Source organism: Anabrus simplex, chromosome 1 (genome assembly GCF_040414725.1).
Source record: "Anabrus simplex isolate iqAnaSimp1 chromosome 1, ASM4041472v1, whole genome shotgun sequence".
Classification (NCBI taxonomy): Eukaryota; Metazoa; Arthropoda; class Insecta; order Orthoptera; family Tettigoniidae; genus Anabrus; species Anabrus simplex.
This window is the reverse complement of record NC_090265.1, coordinates 24,904,164-24,922,999: the sequence shown is the minus strand read 5'-3', so window position 1 is coordinate 24,922,999 and position 18,836 is coordinate 24,904,164. Positions and strand designations below refer to the sequence as shown.

The 18,836-nt window shown below is 37.6% G+C and overlaps 1 protein-coding gene across 2 annotated transcripts in view; it reads left to right on the top strand.

Moving 5' to 3' along the window:
• Positions 1–18,836, top strand: part of PIG-A (phosphatidylinositol glycan anchor biosynthesis class A) — a 137,394-nt gene that overhangs the window by 3,093 nt on the left and 115,465 nt on the right. The gene's annotated exons all lie outside the window — the stretch shown is intronic.

Here is an 18,836-nt window from a genome sequence, read left to right as displayed (position 1 = left end):
ATACATCTTTCGCACTGAATGGAATAACCTCGCCATGCCTATTTCTTTTAAAGCAGTCGGTAATTCAGAGGACATGTCATCAATTCCAGGTGCTTTGTTCCTATTTAGGTCTCTCAAAGCTCTGTCGAATTCTGACCTCAAAATTAGGTCACCCATTTCATCAACATCAACAGCCTCTTCTTGTTCCAGAACCATATCACGTACATCCTTACCTTGATACAACTGTTGGATATGTTCCTGCCATCTTTCTGCCTTGTCTTCTTTCCCTAGAAGTGGTTTTCCATCTGATCTCTTAATATTCATACACCTTGTTTTTCCTTTCGCTGAAGTTTTCCTTCATTTTCCTGTATGCAGCATCTACCTTTCCTAGGACCATACTACTTTCAACATTCTTGCACCTTCCTTCCTTCCTTCCTTCCTTCCTTCCTTCCTTCCTTCCTTCCTTCCTTCCTTCCTTCCTTCCTTCCTTTTCATTATTTAGTAAAGAATGGCTAAGGAGTGCGAGTGAAGGAACTGTGGGTGTGGCCAGGCATCAAGGAGTATGAGAGAGGAGTTGCAGAACTTGAGGGAGATAATTAGGATTCTCTCAGAGGACAGGAAGGAAAGTAGGCCTCCCTCAAACAATGTACAGGATACAGTAGGTATAATTGAGGGATGGGAAGGAAAGAGGGGAATTGTAGAAGACAGGTAGTCTAATGTTTTAAGGGGGAAGGAGATTGCAGGTTAAGGGCTCTATTTAGGATCAGAATTCAGGACACGTGTTGGTGAGAAATCGGTATGAGTCACTGCAGGTAGAACAACCGAGGGAAGATGAGGAACAGGGAACTGCTGCCGAAAAGAGTGGAAGTAAGAGAAAGGGAAGAGGTAGGAAAGGGAAATGTGGAGTAGTGGATAGGAAAAGACAGGTGGAACAGGGTCATGGGATGGAGAAAAGGGAGGGGGAAGTAGCTTCTGCAGCTGTCAGGAGATAGGACTGACCAGGAGGGGAGGGGATCAAATAGGTGCGTAGGGTTGACGCTCTGGTCATGGAGGATTCCATCGTTAGACATGTTGGGAAAGTGTGTGGAGGAAAGAGTACCAGGGTAGAGTGTTATACAAGAATTAGGTTAAGGCATTTGTTGAGGAAAGTAGAAGAGAAGGAGGAGGGAAAGGAGAATGTGGTAGTGTTTCATGTTGGTACTAACAACATAAGACAAGCAGGTGTAAGTACCAACATAGTTGGGGATGTGTGGGACCTGGTAAATGCAGCACAGGTGAAGTTTAACCGGCGAGTGGTCGCTATATGAGATTTTCTCTCACATTATTTTTTATTGTGATATTACTTCACAGTGATGAAAGGGAGTGACTGTTCCCTCGTCTAGCTGAGTTTATACCCTTCGTGAGTAGAGCGGTTCTCATTTTAAGGGTAAGCACCCCCTCCCTTAGTCAGAACAAAGGTTCCTATGTGTCCGTGCGCGCTGCGTGAGAGATTCTCTCATCGCGCGACTAATGACGTTGGTGTTATTTTGAAGTGGAGCAGGAAACTTACTCCTGTTGTACGCGTTAGTATTTGTATTATGAGCACTTTTTGTTTCTGAAAATGTTATTGTGTTCAGAAACCTTGCTTTGTATGTAAATATTACTAGATTTAATGCATGTGTGAGATTTTATTTTTTACTTCAGGACGGAAGTTATTTTTATGTACATTCAATATGTTATTTTAAGTAGTAATTTGTGTCTTTAATAAACTGCTAATCATTTCATTGTAATGTCCGGCTCCATCGCTAAAAGGTAGTGTGCTGGCCTTTGGTCACAGGGGTCCCGGGTTCGATTCCCGGCAGGGTCTGGAATTTTAACAATAATTGGTTAATTTCACTGGCACGGGGGCTGAGTGTATGTGTCATCTTTATCATCATTTCATCCTCATCACGATCCGCAGGTCGCCTACGGGCCTCAAATCAAAAGACCTGCACCTGGCGAGCCGAACTTGTCCTCGGACACTCTCGGCACTAAAAGCTATACGCCATTTCACTTTATTTCATTTTTATCTAAAATATATCAGGTAGAACTTGTGTTTCATTTCAGTAGTAAATTTCAACCTTACGCCCCACAAAACTGTCAAAAATGTCATTTATTTTAATGTGAGAGAAAGTCTCACGCACGACCACTCACGTTATATTTCGGCTAGCGACCACTTGCGAGCTAAGGAAGTGGAGATTGTTACTAGTGGAATACTGTGTAGGAGGGATACTGACTGGAAGGTGATTGGGGATTTAAATGAGACTATGGAGTGGGTATGTGGGAAACTGGGAGTGAGATTTCTAGATCCTAATGGATGGGTAGGAGATAGGGATCTGCGCTCAGATGGCCTTCACTTAAACTGCAGTGGTACATATAAGTTACGAAATTTGTTTATAAGTGTTATAGGGTTCCATTGTGGAGTTTTATCTCCCGTATGCAATTATCAGACTGTGCCACATAAGAGGCTTCTGATAACTTCACCTGCATACACCCCAGCATAAGTGGGTAGGGTCTGACACATCCCACTCTGACGAGTCTAGTGTCAGACCTAAGACGAAATGCTGGTTAATAGAGCAAACGCCTGAAAAGCCATACATCTAATTTTTGATCTGATTTTTGATATGCTCTATTGGTGGAAAAATATCTAATTCCCTTCATGGGAATTTAGAATTACCACTGGAGGGCTTATCGTAGATATAGGATAGGAATTGTAGGAGGGGGGAGTATTCATTCTGGTGAAAGAAGAATTTGTAAGCTACGAAAAAGTTAAAGATGACAAACACGAAATTCTAGGGGTAAGGCTCATCTCTAAAGATAATAGGCAACTTGATGTCTTTTGAGTGTACAGACCAGGAAAGGGTAGCGCAGATGCTGATTCAGAATTATTTGATAAGATAATCAGCTATGTAGGAAACGATAAAGAAAGGAACGTGATTCTAGCGGGTGATCTCAATTTACCACATGTCAGTTGGGAAGGTAATGGCGAATGACAGGAAGCGTGCTCAACAAATGGCAAATAAGTTAATATGGGAAGGGCACCTGAATCAGAAAGTGATGGAACCAACTAGAGGGAAGAATATTCTGGATGTGGTGCTGGTAAAACCACATGAGCTCTATAGAGAAACCGAAGTAATAGATGGTATTAGTGATCACAAATGTGTTTTTGTGAAAGAAAGGAAGATATTAAAATGAGGACTATTAGGCAGTACCATATGGCTGATAAAACAGGCATGCGGGAGTTTTAAATAAGTAACTATGATCGGTTGAAAACGTTAAATAAAAATGTAAACAGACTCTGGGATGGGTTTAAAGCAATTGTTGAGGAATGTGAAAATAGGTTTGTACCATTAAAGGTGGTAAGGAATGGAAAAGATCCACTATATTATAACAGAGAAGTAAAGATACTAAAAAGGAGGTGCAGGTTGGAAAGAAATAGAGTTAGAAATGGCTGTGGAAGTAAGGAGAAATTGTAGGAACTTACTAGGAAATTGAATCTAGCAAAGAAGTTAGCTAAGAATAACATGATGGCAAGCATAATTGGCAGCCATACAAATTTTAGTGAAAAATGGAAGAGTATGTGGTGTTGTTTGAGTCATCAGTCCATAGGCTGATTTGATGCAGTTCTCCATTCCACCCCATCCTGTGCTAAACTTTTCATTTCTACGTAACTATTGCATCCTACATCTGCTCTAATCTGCTTGTCATATTCATACCTTGGTCTACCCCTACCGTTCTTACCACCTACACTTCCTTCAAAACCCAACTGAACAAGTCCTGGGTGTCTTAAGATGTGTCCTATCATTCTATCTCTTCTTCTCGTCAAATTTAGCCAAATCGGTCTCCTCTCACCAATTCGATTCGGTATCTCTTCATTCGTGATTCGATCTATCCATCTCACCTTCAGCATTCTTCTGTAACACCACATTTCAAAAGTTCTATTCTCTTTCTTTCTGAGGTAGTTATCGTCCATGTTTCACTTCCATACAATGCCACGCTCCACCAGAAAGTCTTCAAAAACATCTTTCTAATTCTGATATCAATGTTTGAAGTGAGCAAATTTCTTTTCTTAAGAAAGCTCTTCCTTGCTTGTGCTAGCCTGCATTTTATGTCCTCCTTACTTCTGCCATCGTTAGTTATTTTACTACCCAAGTAACAATATTCATCTACTTCCTTTAAGACTTCCTTTCCTAATCTAATATTTCCTACATCACCTGCCTTCGTTCGAGTGCACTTCATTACTTTTGTTTTGGACTTATTTATTTTCATCTTGTACTCCTTACCCAAGACTTCATCCATACCATTCAGCAACTTCTCGAGATCTTCTGCAGTCTCAGATAAAATAACAATATCATCGGCAAATCTCAAGGTTTTGATTTCCTCTCCTTGGACTATGATTCCCTTTCCAAATTTCTCTTTGATTTCCTTTACTGCCTGTTCTATGTAAACATTGAAAAGGAGAGGGGACAAACTGCAGCCTTGCCTCACTCCTTTCTGGATTGCTGCTTCTTTTTCAAAGCCCTCGATTCTTATCACTGCAGACTGATTTTTATTCAGATTGAAGATAATTCTTCGTTCTCTGTATCTGATCCCTATCATCTTCAGAATCATAAATAGCTTGGTCCAATCAACATTATTGAATGCCTTTTCTAGATCTACGAATGCCATGTATGTGGGCTTGTCCTTCTTGATTCGATCCTCTAAGATTAGACATAAAGTCAGGATTGCTTTACGTGTTCCTACATTTCTTCTGAAGCCAAATTGATCTTCTCCCAACTCAGCTTCAACTTGCTTTTCCATTCTTCTGTAAATAATACATGTTAAGATTTTGCAGGCATGAGATACTAAACTAATGGTGCGGTAGTTTTCACACCTGTCAGCACCGGCTTTCTTGGGAATAGGTATAACAACATTCTGCTGAAAATCAGATGGTACTTCCCCTGTCTCATACATCTTGCACATTAAATGAAATAACCTTGCCATGCTGGTTTCCCCTAAGGCAGTCAGTAATTCAGAGGGAATGTCATCAATTCCAGGTGCCTTGTTCTTATTTAGGTCACTCACAGCTCTGTCAAACTCTGACCTGAAAATTGGGTCTCCCATTTCATCAGCATCAACAGCCTCTTCATGTTCCAGAACGAAATTATCTACATCTTTACCTTGATACAACTGTTGGATATGCTCCTGCCATCTTTCTGCTTTGTCTTCTTTCCCTAGAAGTGGCTTTCCATCTGAGCTCTTAATATTCATGCACCTAGATTTCCTTTCTCCAAAGGTTTCCTTGATTTTCCTGTATGCAGCATCTACGTTTCCCAGGACCATACAGCCTTCGACATCCTTGCACTTCTCCTTCAGCCATTCTTCCTTAGCTACCTTGCACTTTCTATCCACTTGATTCTTTAATTGCCTCTATTCTTTTCTGCCCTCTTCATTTCTAGCAATTTTGTATTTTTGTCGCTCATCAATCAGGTCTATCTCCTGAGTTATGCACTGATTCTTAGTTGATGTTTTCTTCCTTCCTAACATCTCTTCAGCAGCCCTACTGACTTCATTTTTCATGTCTCTCCACTCTTCCTCTATAGTGTTTCCCTCAGCCTTTTCATTTAGTCCTTTTGCAACATGTTCCCCGAAACAATCCCTCACACTCTTTTCTTTCAACTTGTCTAGATCCCATCTTTTTGCATTCTTTCCTTTCTTCAATTTCTTCAACTTCAGATGGCATTTCGTGACCAACAAGTTGTGGTCAGAGTCCACGTCTGCTCCTGGGAAAGTTTTGCAATCCAACACCTGATTTCTGAATCTCTGCCTAATCATAATGAAGTCTATTTGATACCTTCCAGTGTCTCCAGGTCTCGTCCACGTATACAGCCATCGTTTGTGGTGTTCGAACCAAGTATTGGCAAGGACTAAATTATGATCAGTGCAGAATTCAACCAGCCGACTTCCTCTTTCGTTCCTTTGTCCCAATCCGAATTCTCCTACTGTACTACCTTCTCTTCCTTGGCCTACCACTGCATTCCAGTCTCCCATCACAATTAGATTCTCGTCACCTTTTACATATTGTATTAAATCTTCTATCTCCTCATATATTCTTTTGATTTCTTCATCATCCTCTGAACTAGTAGGCAGATAGACCTGCACTATTGTGGTGGGCATTGGTTTGGTGTCTAACTTGACGACAATAATTCTTTCACTATGCTGGTCATAATAGCTTACCCGCTGCCCTATTTTCTATAGGTACTTTAAGGCAGAAACAGTTTCCAAAAAGGACATTCTTGGAATCATTAATGAACAAGGGGAGTGTGTTTGCGAGGATCTTCAAAAGACAGAAGTATCCAGTCAGCAGTATATAAAGATTGTTGGTTACAAGGATAATGGCCAGATAGAGGATGTGACTAATACTAAAGAAGCAATTACTTTTACAATAAGATACAAAAGTTGAAAACTAGAAAAGCAGCTGGAATTGATAAGGTTTCGGGGGATATACCAAAAGACAATGGGTTGGGATAGAGTACCATATCTGAAGTACTTGTTTGATTATTATTTGCATGAAGGAACTTTACCAAATGAATGGAGAGTTGCTATAGTAGCACCTGTATATAAAGGAAAGGATGATAGACATAAAGCTGAAAATTACAGGCCAGTCAGTTTGACATGCATTGCATGTAAGTTTTGGGAAATCATTCTTTCTTATTATATAGGCTAAGACATGTTTGCAAAGTTAATAACTGGTTCAATAGAAGGCAGTTTGTGTTTAGGAAAGGTTCTTCCACTGAAGCCCAACTTGTAGGATTCCTGCAAGATATAGCAGATATTCTGGATTAAGGAGGTCAGTTGGACTGTATCGCGATTGACCTGTCTAAGGCATTTGATAGGGTAGATCATGGGAGACTACTGGCAAAAATGAGTGCAATTGGACTTGACAAAAGAGTGACTGAATGGGTGGCTATATTTCTAGAAAATAGAACTCAGCGAATTAGAGTAGATGAAGCTTTATCTGTCCCTGTAATAATTAAGAGGGGAATTCCTCAAGGCAGTATTATTAGACCTTTATGTTTTCTTATATATATAAATGGTATGTGTAAAGAAGTGAAATCAGAGATAAGGAATTTTTGCACATGATGTTATTCTGTACAGAGTAATAAATAAGTTACAAGATTGTGAGCAACTGCAAAATGACCTCGATAATGTTGTGAGATGGACAGTAGGCAATGGTATGATGATAAACGGGGATAAAAGTCAGGTTGTGGATTTTTACAAATAGGAAAAGTCCTCTCAGTTTTAATTACTGCATTGATGGGGTGAAAGTTTCCTTTGGGGGTCATTGTAAGTACCTAGATATTAATATAAGAAAAGATCTTCATTGGGGTAATCACATAAATCATCATCATCATCATTGGTTTGCCCTTCCAGCAAGCCGGGTAGGGTGTTTGAAAACGAGCGTCTTCCCAAAGTTGCCTATTCAAAAACATTTCGTTTTCCAAGACAGATTCCCAATTCCATCCTCTTCTCTCCACGTCTTCCCTCAGTTGGTCCATCCATCTTCTTCTTGGTCTTCCAACTGGTCTTCTACCTGTTATTGTGTTTTCCAAATAAGCACATGGTAACCTTGTGCTATTCATTCGTTTAACATGCCCAAACCATTTAAGTAAATATGATTTTAAATAAAGGGTACAGATCTCTGCACATGGTTATGAGGGTGTGCAGGGGTTGTAGTAAGGATGTAAAGGAGAGAGCATATTTGCCTCTGGTGAGACCCCAACTAGAGTATGGTTGCAGTGTATGGGACCCTCACCAGGATTACTTGATTTTGGAACTGAAAAAAATCCAAAGAAAAGCAGCTTGATTTGTTCTGGGCGATTTCCGGCAAAAGACTAGTGTTACAAAAATGTTGCAAAGTTTTGGCTGGGAAGACTTGGGAGAAAGGAGACGAGCTGCTCAACTAAGTGGTATGTTGCAGGTTATAAATTTCATTTTTTGTCTGTATTAAAGATCTACGTGTGATACAAATTCTTATAATTTTGTTAAATACCACCTATTCAATAGAATAATAATGTAATAAAAAGTTACATATTTATTAAGTTTTTAATATGGTACATATTTTGCTCCTTTTTTGTGAGCATCATCAGCCAATTATCATTTACTTAAGGTTATACAGTAGAGTCCCGCTCATCCGACCTTCGCTTATCCGACATTCCGTGTTATCTGACACTGGTAGACTTAATTTGAACTTTTGGTGGAGACTAAATTCAGGGACACCCGGTGTGGAGGGTGCGACCGTGGGACAAGCATTGGCCTGACCGCTGGCGGTAGGACTGGTTTTTCTCTCAAGGACAGGTGTAGTGAGTCTTCAGTCATTGTTCATTCTAGTATTGGTTGGGTGCGGATGTTATAGTTTTCATATCCTTTGTGAGTATGGCGAGTAAACGGAAGAAAGTGATTGTTTCTATGGAAGACAAGTTGAGTGCATTAAAGAGACTTGACAAAGGGGAAACTCTTCAAAAAGTGGCTTCAGATTATGGTGTTGGACGTGTTACAGTGGGAGACTGGAAAAAAAGAGGAAAGAAATTGAAAAGTGGTGCTCTACCAGAGCAACAAGTGATGCACTGAAAAAAAAAAGAATGTGAGTACGAAAAGGTAAGTGAAGCGCTGTTTCTTTGGTTCACTCAGTGCCGGGAAAAGGGCCTGCCAATATCTGGCCGCATTCTGCAAGATAAGGCGGTGTATTTCCAGAAGGAGTTTAACACGTTGCGTGCCAAGCGACCCCATATGGGTACGTGAGAGTAGTCAAGTTTTTGAACTTCATGTCCCCATATGGGGTCGTACGTTCGTTCTAAATCGAGAACTGTGCGAACCCATTTGGGTGCGTAGTAAGTATGTGATTCGAAGCTGTATAAGTTCTCTTCCTGCCATCTGCTAGTCGTCTATTTAAGTACGTGCATAGTTCACCTTCCATTCTTCAATTCCTGTTTTGGCGCGACCCCATATGGGTACGTCAAGAGTGCTATGTAGGGTGAAAAAGTCATTGTCTATCTCGCTCACGGATTGTTTTTGTAATTGTGCAGTGCTGCGAATTTCCTTTTCTTTTTTTAAGTCGTTACTAGTAAATCGAGCAGTAAAATACTTAGTGCAGATAGTCTGGACGATATATCGAACAAGTCAGACAATGTTGCAAACGTAGTATATAGTTACATTAATTTTGCACTCAGTACAGAGCAAATCGCGATTTCGCATGTTCATCCAAATTGATAAATTACAGTCTTCAGCATACACATCGCCGCTGTATTCCGGGTTTCCATGCCAGCTGTTGCAACAATTATGACCGTCTTCAACGATATAGTCACTGGTTTCCCATGTTGCACGATCATCGCTGCTGGGTTCTCTCACTCAAATTAAATGTTATACAAATAAAATTACATACTTATTCAATATTCTGTAACTACTAATTTTTCTTATAAAATATTCTGCTACATCCTAATTAACCAAATTTACATGATTTTCACTACTTTATAAAACAACATATTATACGAAAATTTCCTAACCTAAAATCAGAAGATCGCCATTTACAGACATTTCCTGACCTAAAATCGGGGATCCTACTTTTTTACGGCCCCAGTATGAACAAGCTAACATATCTCTCATAATCAACAGCGTGTAACGCGTCCCTGCAAAGGAAAAGGTAAGTATGACCTAGCGTCGGGACAGTAACTACTGTATGAGTACGACCCCATATGGGGGCGCGTGTTCGTGTACAATTCGTAATGACCAATACGACCCCATATGGGGTCGCAATATTTTACCTAATATACATAATAAGTTGACGTAATATATCATAAATACATCCTCATTTCAGCGACCATTTGCTTGGTTAAGCCTGTGAACGTTTTGGCACAAGGGAGTAACTCGATGTTATTAGCTCACGGCACTAGACGGCAGTCCTATGAAATTCGGTCTGGCACTCAATGTGTTAATGAAGGGTACCCTAATTTTACTGCCAGTGCGGGGTGGCTTGATCGGTGGAAAAAACGGTACGGCATTAGGCAGCTTAATATCTGTGGAGAAAAACTGTCATCTAAATCCGATGAGGTGGTGAAATTTTAAAATGAATTTCAAGAAATAATTCTTGCTGAAGGATTAACCAGTGATCAGATTTGTAATTGTGATGAGACTGGGCTAAATTTCAAGACGTTGCCATCAAAAACTCTCGCAGCCCAAGCCGAGACGTCTGCACCTGGCTGCAAGCGTAGTAAGGAAAGAGTTACTGTTCTTGCCTGTAGTAATGTTACTGGGAAATTAAAAGCAAAATTGCTTATGATTGGTAAAGCAAAGAAGCCTAGGGCTTTTAAAAACATTTCTGTTAATGCTCTTCCAGTCTATTACACGAATCAGAAGGCTGCCTGGATGTCTGCTGACATCTTTAAAGACTGCTTTTTTACACAGTTTGTTCCAGATGTAGAAAAATTTCTAGCTTCAAACAATCTCCCTAGAAAAGCCCTACTTTTACTAGACATTGCTCCATCACACCCAAATGAAGAGCAACTTAGAAGTGGTGACATCAAAGTCATGTTCCTCCCTCCTAACATGATGTCATTATGCCAGCCAATGGACCAACGTGTGCTGGAAACATTGAGAAGGAAATATCGGCGGAAACTCCTTTCATCCCTGATAGAGGAATTGGACAATGGCAATGACATGATGGATAGCGCAGTCTTGGGAAGAAGTTGAAACAACGACATTAGCAAAGTCTTGGAACATAATATTGAGTGAGGTTGAACATCAAGAGGTGGTACAAGAAGACATGGAAAATATTGTGCCCCTACTGAATTGCATTCCTGGCTGTGAGGATGCTACGACTGAAGATGTGAGTAAGTAGTGTGCACAAGATCAACTGTTTGAACTAACTGACCCTGATATTATTGATTTTGTGAATGCTAATGGGAATGAGGATGATGATGATGAAGAAGAAGGACGAGGCATTGCAGAACAAGAGGAGAAAACGATGACTCATGGTGAAGGATTAAGTGCATTGGAAATTGAATTAACCTACGTTGAGCAACAGCCGGAAGCAAGTGCAACGGAGGTGCTGATTTTTCGTCGATGGCGGGATCTCGCAGCAAGAAAACGTGGATCAGGAGGTAAGCAGACATTGTTGACAAGTTTCTTTTCGTAAGACATTTGGAATGCTTTCAATCAATACTGCATGTACTGTACAATTGAATTGATAATGCAATAAATAGAATACCGCAAAACACGTCATTGTTTTAGTACTAGAGTACACCTACCTGTTTGTTTCAGTTCATTTTCAAAGTTGTTCTGTGTTATCCGACATTTTTGGTGTTCCGACATACTCCAGGTCCCGTTTAGGTTGGATAATCAAGACTCTACTGTATAAGACTGTGAATCTATTCTATTGGATTAAATTATGCTTGTAAATCTGATTGACAAATCTTGTAATATTTTACAAGTCATATAACAATAAAATTATGTCTTTAAGTTAAAACATATTTGTCTAAAATCTATCTAAGTCTAACATTTTTTTGACAAAACTCACCTGGTGAACATCCTTAAAAATTATTTTTAAAACGTTTTGAGTTCTTTCTAATTGTATTGATTCAATGTTGCTTGACTTGTATGATTGTTGTTGAAACTTCGTTAACTATATTAACAGTTTTCTACAGTTGATGATTGCCTGTGTTATGAACATTTAACTTGTTCTCGATGTTGCTGGAGTAACATTTGTACAAAATGTATTGGCATTAATCTTACGTTATCAATACGAGAGTATAGTTTATGAACAAACTTGTTGGTGAATAAAAACTTTCTAATGTGAGGTAGGATTTGAATGGTTCTCGTATGCTCCAAATTGGGCTTGTTGGTATATCTGTAATGAAAGATTTTTTTATCTATTCTACAATCCAAACTGGTACCAAAGTTTTTGAAATCTGTACAAAGACGAAACTTATCTATACCAAATTTAGTAGACACTCAAAATAAATTAAATGAAATCTGGCTAAAGATGAGATAAAAACATATTACAGAAAAAAGTTGTTTTTAGACTTACAACTTTATCGTACACACTTAGAAATTTCTGAGCTTTTAACCCCATTAGAATGGCAATCAGTACAACATTTAGTAATAAGAAACTTGTTGATATATTAGAAAAGAAACAAAAAACTCTAGAAAACAAAATATCACATATAAGAGAGAACAAAACAAAATCCGAAAAACGTTATACAAGAGTAAAACAGACTAATTCAGACCTTAAAAACATCCCAACCACTGTAAATTTGTCAGATATCGCCTTTACGGATAGCGAAATGAGCTTACTGAATAAAGGAGCAAAATTTAATTGGCCTATCATAAAACAGAAGACGTAATAACCACTATAGCAGAAATTGAACCTAATATAGGGAAATTGCCTTTAGAATCACAAAATGATGCAAGATTCAAGGTTAGAAAGAAACTTCTAACTCTAGTAAAAGAAATAAATAATAACTTAAATCCCGACCTCACTAAACAAATCAAAGTATTAAAGACTAAAATCAACGAAAGTGATATAATAGTAAGCCAAGCTGATAAAGGGGAAACTACAGTTATTTTAAATAAGCATGATTACATTAAGAAAAGAGAAGAATTTTTTTTGAATGAAGCCTATTCGATACTACAGAAAGATCCTACTGTCAAAATTCAACGGAGTCTAAAAATTTGCTAAAAAATTCGTCTTTCCTCTTTAATGAACTAGGGTGTCAGAAGCTGAGAAATATGAATCCCAAGATACCAACAGCCAGAGCTATGCCCAAAGTCCACAAAGTTAATATACCCATACGACCTATAATCAACTGCATGAATAGCCCAACGTATAAGACTTCTAAATAAAATTTATACATCATTTTTTTTTAAAAGCACTATAAATTTTACAATAATTCTACAATCAATAACTCAATAGAATTCTGTGATAAGCTTAATAAATTCGAACTACAACCGCATCATAAAATGTGTGCATATGATATAATTAACTTGTACCGATTAATGAAACCATTAATATAATCAAACTCAGTTTATTCAGTCACAGCAAATTAAGTAGGTGTGAAATAGAAGAATTCATAAATGTATTGAGATTTGTTTTAAATAATAATTACTTCACATTTAATCAAAAGATATATCATCAAATGTGCTTGGGAATGGGTGACCCTGCATCAAGTATACTAGCTAACATTTATATGGATCATTTAGAACATGTTAAAATTTTGAATAACATAGAAGGACTAAACCTTTGGCTGAGATACGTGGATGACACGTTTGTTATAATAGACAAGTAAATTGAATAATAGCGATAATATTTTGGATTTTTAAAATAAATTAGACAGTAACATAAAATTCACTAAAGAAGATGAAAGTAACAATTCGCTATGTTTTCTAGATATAAATGTTAAGAGAGCAAGAAATAAATTTGATTTCCAGATTTATAGAAAACCAATGTTTACTCCAATAATGATTAAAAACGAGTCACTCCAACCCCAATTCTCACAAACAGACGGCATTTTTGAGTTTGGTTTACACAGCCCTAAAAATTCCACTAACAAGTAAGGGTTTAAAGAAAGAACTTTATTTCATAAAAGACCTGGCACTCAATAATGGTTATAAAATAGATATGGTTAACAAGATCATTAATAAGGTGAAAATAAAATTGGCCACAAATCTCATACCAGATAAAAATAAGAAATCCAAATTTGCAACTTTTACATTTACTAACCCAGCTATATACCAAGTCACTAATACCATCAAAAACCGAGATATCAACATTGCCTTCAAAACCCAAAACACGAACTGAAATATTTTCTTCAATTACAATAAAGTTAATATAAATAGTAATCAATATCAAGGATCTGGAATATATAGGCTTGCGTGTGCAGAGTGCAATTTTTTGTACGTTGGCCAAACTGACCGAAGCTTTATGATATCTCGAACATGTAAATGCAGCGAAACACAAGAAACATTCTGCAATGGGAGCACACATGCTAGAAACTGGACACAGTTTTACAACTATTGAAAGGGATTTAAGAATTTTAAGAAGAGTAGAAAAAGGAAAAGAAATGACAGAATTGGAAAACATATACATTCATTTAGATCAGCAATACAACAAAAATAAAATCCTAAATGATGAAATTGAAATAAAGAACCCCATCTTAGCACAATTACCGGAATTAATACAAATGCTTAAATCTGATATAAATAAATTTTATAAACATTTTAATCCGACAAAAGTTAATGGAAGATAGGAAACTTAAAAGGGTCCACCTTTTCAATACAAATAAATGTTATAGTTTATTTACAACATATATTTACACTTGGAACTAGTTTTGACGCTGTTTGGCGTCATCTTCAGCCAAAATGTGGGAAATAGGCTAGCATGTAGACATTTATATTACAAGGTGTTACATTAGTGTGATTAAATGAGAGAACATGAAGACGCGAAGTACAATGTCAGTTTCACAATGTCAGTGTCACTTCGCGTCTTCATGTTCTCTCATTTAATCACACTAATGTAACACCTTGTAATATAAATGTCTACATGCTACCTATTTCCCACATTTTGGCTGAAGATGACGCCAAACAGCATCGAAACTAGTTCCAAGTGTAAATATATGTAAATAAACTATAACATTTATGTGTATTGAAAAGGTGGACCCTTTTAAGTTTCCTATCTTCCATTCTCAGTTCAATATGGACAAAAATGAAATTCTTAGATTTAAAAGTTAATGGCTTATTGTCGCAAACAAACTCAACTCCTCCCCTTACTTCTCCTAGGCAGTCCCCTCCACAGTCTACTGCAGCTATCAATGCACTGCCTACCTTCACTTCCCCTTCCCACTTCCCGCCAAAATGTAAACTCATCCACACTCACTCATATAGTACAAGGAGTGCAAACAGAACAACAAGTAGTTCTCAAGAGGATAGGAGTAACACTAGACAAGTACGCAGCAGAAAGAAAAGTAAGTGACAATTCTTTTGATAAGAAGTTTATACAGAATTATAATCAAAACACTAAAAATATATTTTTTATCTTTCATTACAGATATACCAACAAGCCCAATTTGGAGCATACGAGAACCATTCAAATCCTACCTCACATTAGAAAGTTTTTATTCACCAACAAGTTTGTTCATAAACTATACTCTCGTATTGATAACGTAAGATTAATGCCAATACATTTTGTACAAATGTAACTCCAGCAACATCGAGAACAAGTTAAATGTTCATAACATAGGCAATTATCAACTGTAGAAAATTGTTAATATAGTTAACGAAGTTTCAACAACAATCATACAAGTCAAGCAACATTGAATCAATACAATTAGCCAGATCTCAAAACGTTTTTAAAATAATTTTAAAGGATGTTCACCAGGTGAGTTTCGTCAAAGAAATGTTAGACTTAGATAGATTTTAGACAAATATGTTTTAACTTAAAGACATAATTTTATTGTTATATGACTTGTAAAATATTACAAGATTTGTCAATCAGATTTACAAGCATAATTTAATCCAATAGAATAGATTCACAATCTTATATAACTTTAAGTAAATGATAATTGGCTGAGTATTGAAATGAAATGATGTATGGCTTTTAGTGCCGGGAGTGTCCGAGGACATATTCAAGTCACCAGGTGCAGATCTTTTGATTTGACACCTGTAGGCGACCTGCATGTTGTGATGAGGATGAAATGATGATGAAGACGACATTTACACCCAGCCCCAATCCAGCGAAATTAACCAGTGATGGTTAAAATTCCCCACCCTGCCGGCAATCAAAGCCAGGACCCCTCTGATCAAAGGCCACCATTTAGCCTTGGAGCTGGACAACCAAGTATTTTCCTCTTCTTATAACAAATATTTGCTTCAATTTATCCTCTTGAATTCCAACTTTTTCTTAATATTATGACACTTTCTACTTTTAAAATCTCCATTCATGCTTATTTGTCTACTAATATCATTCCATGCCATCTCTCTGCTGACAATCCAGAACATACCACTTAGTCAAGCAGCTCATTTCCCTACTCCCAAGTCTTCCCAGCCCAAGCTATGCAACATTTTTGTAACACTACTCTTTTATCAGAAATCACCCATAATAAATTGTGCTGCTATCATTCGGATCTTTTGCAGTTTTTGAATCAAGTAATCCTGGTGAGGGTCCTGTACACTGGAATTGTATTCTAATTGGAGTCTTACCATTGACTTACATGCCCTCTTATTCACATCCTTACTGTACCCCTAAATGCTCTCATAATGATGTGAAGAGATCTGTAACTTTTCTTAAAAACCTTGTGTACCATATGAGATTACCCCAATGAAGATCTTTCCTTATGTTAATACCTAGGCAACAGTGATTCCTATTAGGTATTTCCACTCCAGTGAACTGGCACTAAGGATACGATGAAGACCCAGTGCAGTGGATTTGGTCAAAACTAGCGAAAAGAAAACTGCTAGGAACTGGACTCGGGCCTCTTACAGATAAAAGAAACATATAAGAGATGCAAAGAAATAAAAAAACATAACGGTGATAAGGGTAAGAACATAAATTTATTATGGAGAGAAAATCAAAAGAAAATAGTATAAAACAAGGGGGCCAAAAATCAAATGGGTAATGTAAATAATATGTGGCCCGTGATTAAAATACACCAGACTCATTGGTAAAAGTACTTTCACAAACGCTTACCTTCGTAAAGGACGTGAAGCAAAGTTTAGCATAAAGATATGGCATCTATATAAATTAGCTGAAGCATATGAATTTAGACGGTACAAAACATTTCTTTATAGCACGTCAGGTCAAGGCTGTCATAAGATTAGAGAGTAATAGCCTCACATCATAACGTACTCTCATTTGATTCCAGCGTCAAGGCATCAAGACTCTCAACAATAAAAATCACATCCCCCGAGAATACAATAACATTAAGTAAAAGGAGCATAAAATGGAGAAGAGGGAAGAGTGCACCGAGCTCTTAAAATTCAACCAGAGAGAAAAAGGAAAAGGGGCGGTTACCATGGTTTCACGCAACACAACAAGAAAATATGGAAAAACAACCCTCAAGGAATAACATATTAAACTAGAAAATAAGTAAGGAAAGCCAATGACGGCGATATGAAACGATCAATAAACAGGTAAATTAAGCACAAAAGGTATCACGAATCAAACGCCTGAGCCCAACTTGGCACGTTCAATCCTGGTTCAGTCCGATGGTATTTTAAGGTGCTCGTGTGTGTCAGTCTCGTGTCATTAGATTTACTGGCACTTAAATGAACTCCTGTGGGACAACATGTTGGCACCTTGGCATCTCCGAAAACTGCAAAAGAATTTAGCGGGATGTAAAACCAATAACATTGTTAGTATTAATATTACAATGAGACTTGGAAATGCACAAGATTTGTGTGCATAAGGCATAATTTCTACGTACTTATCTTTCGATTGCCCCTTGTAATTAGTTCCTATACCTGAACCCAGTTTGCTGTTAGCATTGTGATCTTCAAATATATGCAGTGGACTACAGTGCTGCTGGTTAATTGAGTTGCCATGACTTATGGAATGGCCCTTGTAAATACTCCTAGTTAAAAAGGTGAGATTATGAAACTATGCTTTTGTCCATGATGTTACTGTCTTAAGCCTTCATCAGCAGCAAATACAGTAGAAGTCCGTTATAGTGAGAATTCAGAATGATGAATTATTTACTTGCTATAGCGGATTATCATTATATCTGACTTTTTTTTTTGTAAAAGTTGGAAAATAAACCAACACATTCAGATCTGTATGTAACGGATACCAGTTTGTTCAGAACGTACATTTTCACGGATGGTTTCCATACTGTAGCTTACTTGTTAATTATTTTTCTAATTCCAATACTATGTTCAATTCATTCAATATCATTTCAATTCAATTAATTTCAATTTCATTCTTAAAAACTGTGATATTGTAGCATCACTTCGGAGATTTGTATGGCAGTCATTCCAGATTTCATACTTTCATACCTTACTTAACCATTAATGTATCATGAAAACACATTTCAAGTCCCAGTAGAGTAATGTTAAAACTTTTTCCTATACATTTACTTGGCAATAGTCTTTCTGAGTGAGTTGGCCATGTGATTAGGGTTGCACAGGTGTGAGCTTGTGTTCAGGATTTTTTAATGCTATATGGCGCACTGGACTTTATTCGTAAATAAACGACTTAACTTCAGCTCAGTGGTTCTTCAATTGGATACCAGAATCTTAAAGGAGCCAGCATAGTCTATTCTCCTTATCCAGCAACTCAAGGATTCCTATCTATAACATCTTTTGAATGCACACTGGACTTTTTATGAATCTCTTTCATAGTTATTTTTAACAGAGTGCTGCACAATATCTCACATAGTATGTACTTTTACAAGACCTTATGTGTCTTTACATTGTTTAATGTTTTTGGTCTTTGTGTTTTAATTTTGCTTTAGGCTGACGATGACCTAGTACTAGGTCGAAACTAGTCCCTAATCATTTATGTAATTTAAACTCTTTACATTTTGTATTGAAAAGGTGGACCGTAATGATACATTAATTTACTCTATTGCAACATTCTAATGGTGAATTTTTTGTGCAGCGGGACTCAAACCGGCTAACCACGGTGTCAGACCATATAGACTTGACGCCATAACGCCACCAGGCAGGCTGTTTGTGAGATTATGTAGTAATACTATTTGGATGAAACTACAATTTTGTGCTGTTAGTCTCATATAAAGAGGGAGTCCGACTCATTGGCTGAATGGTCAGTGTTGAGGCCTTCGGTTCAGAGGGTCCTGGGTTTGATTCCTGGCCTG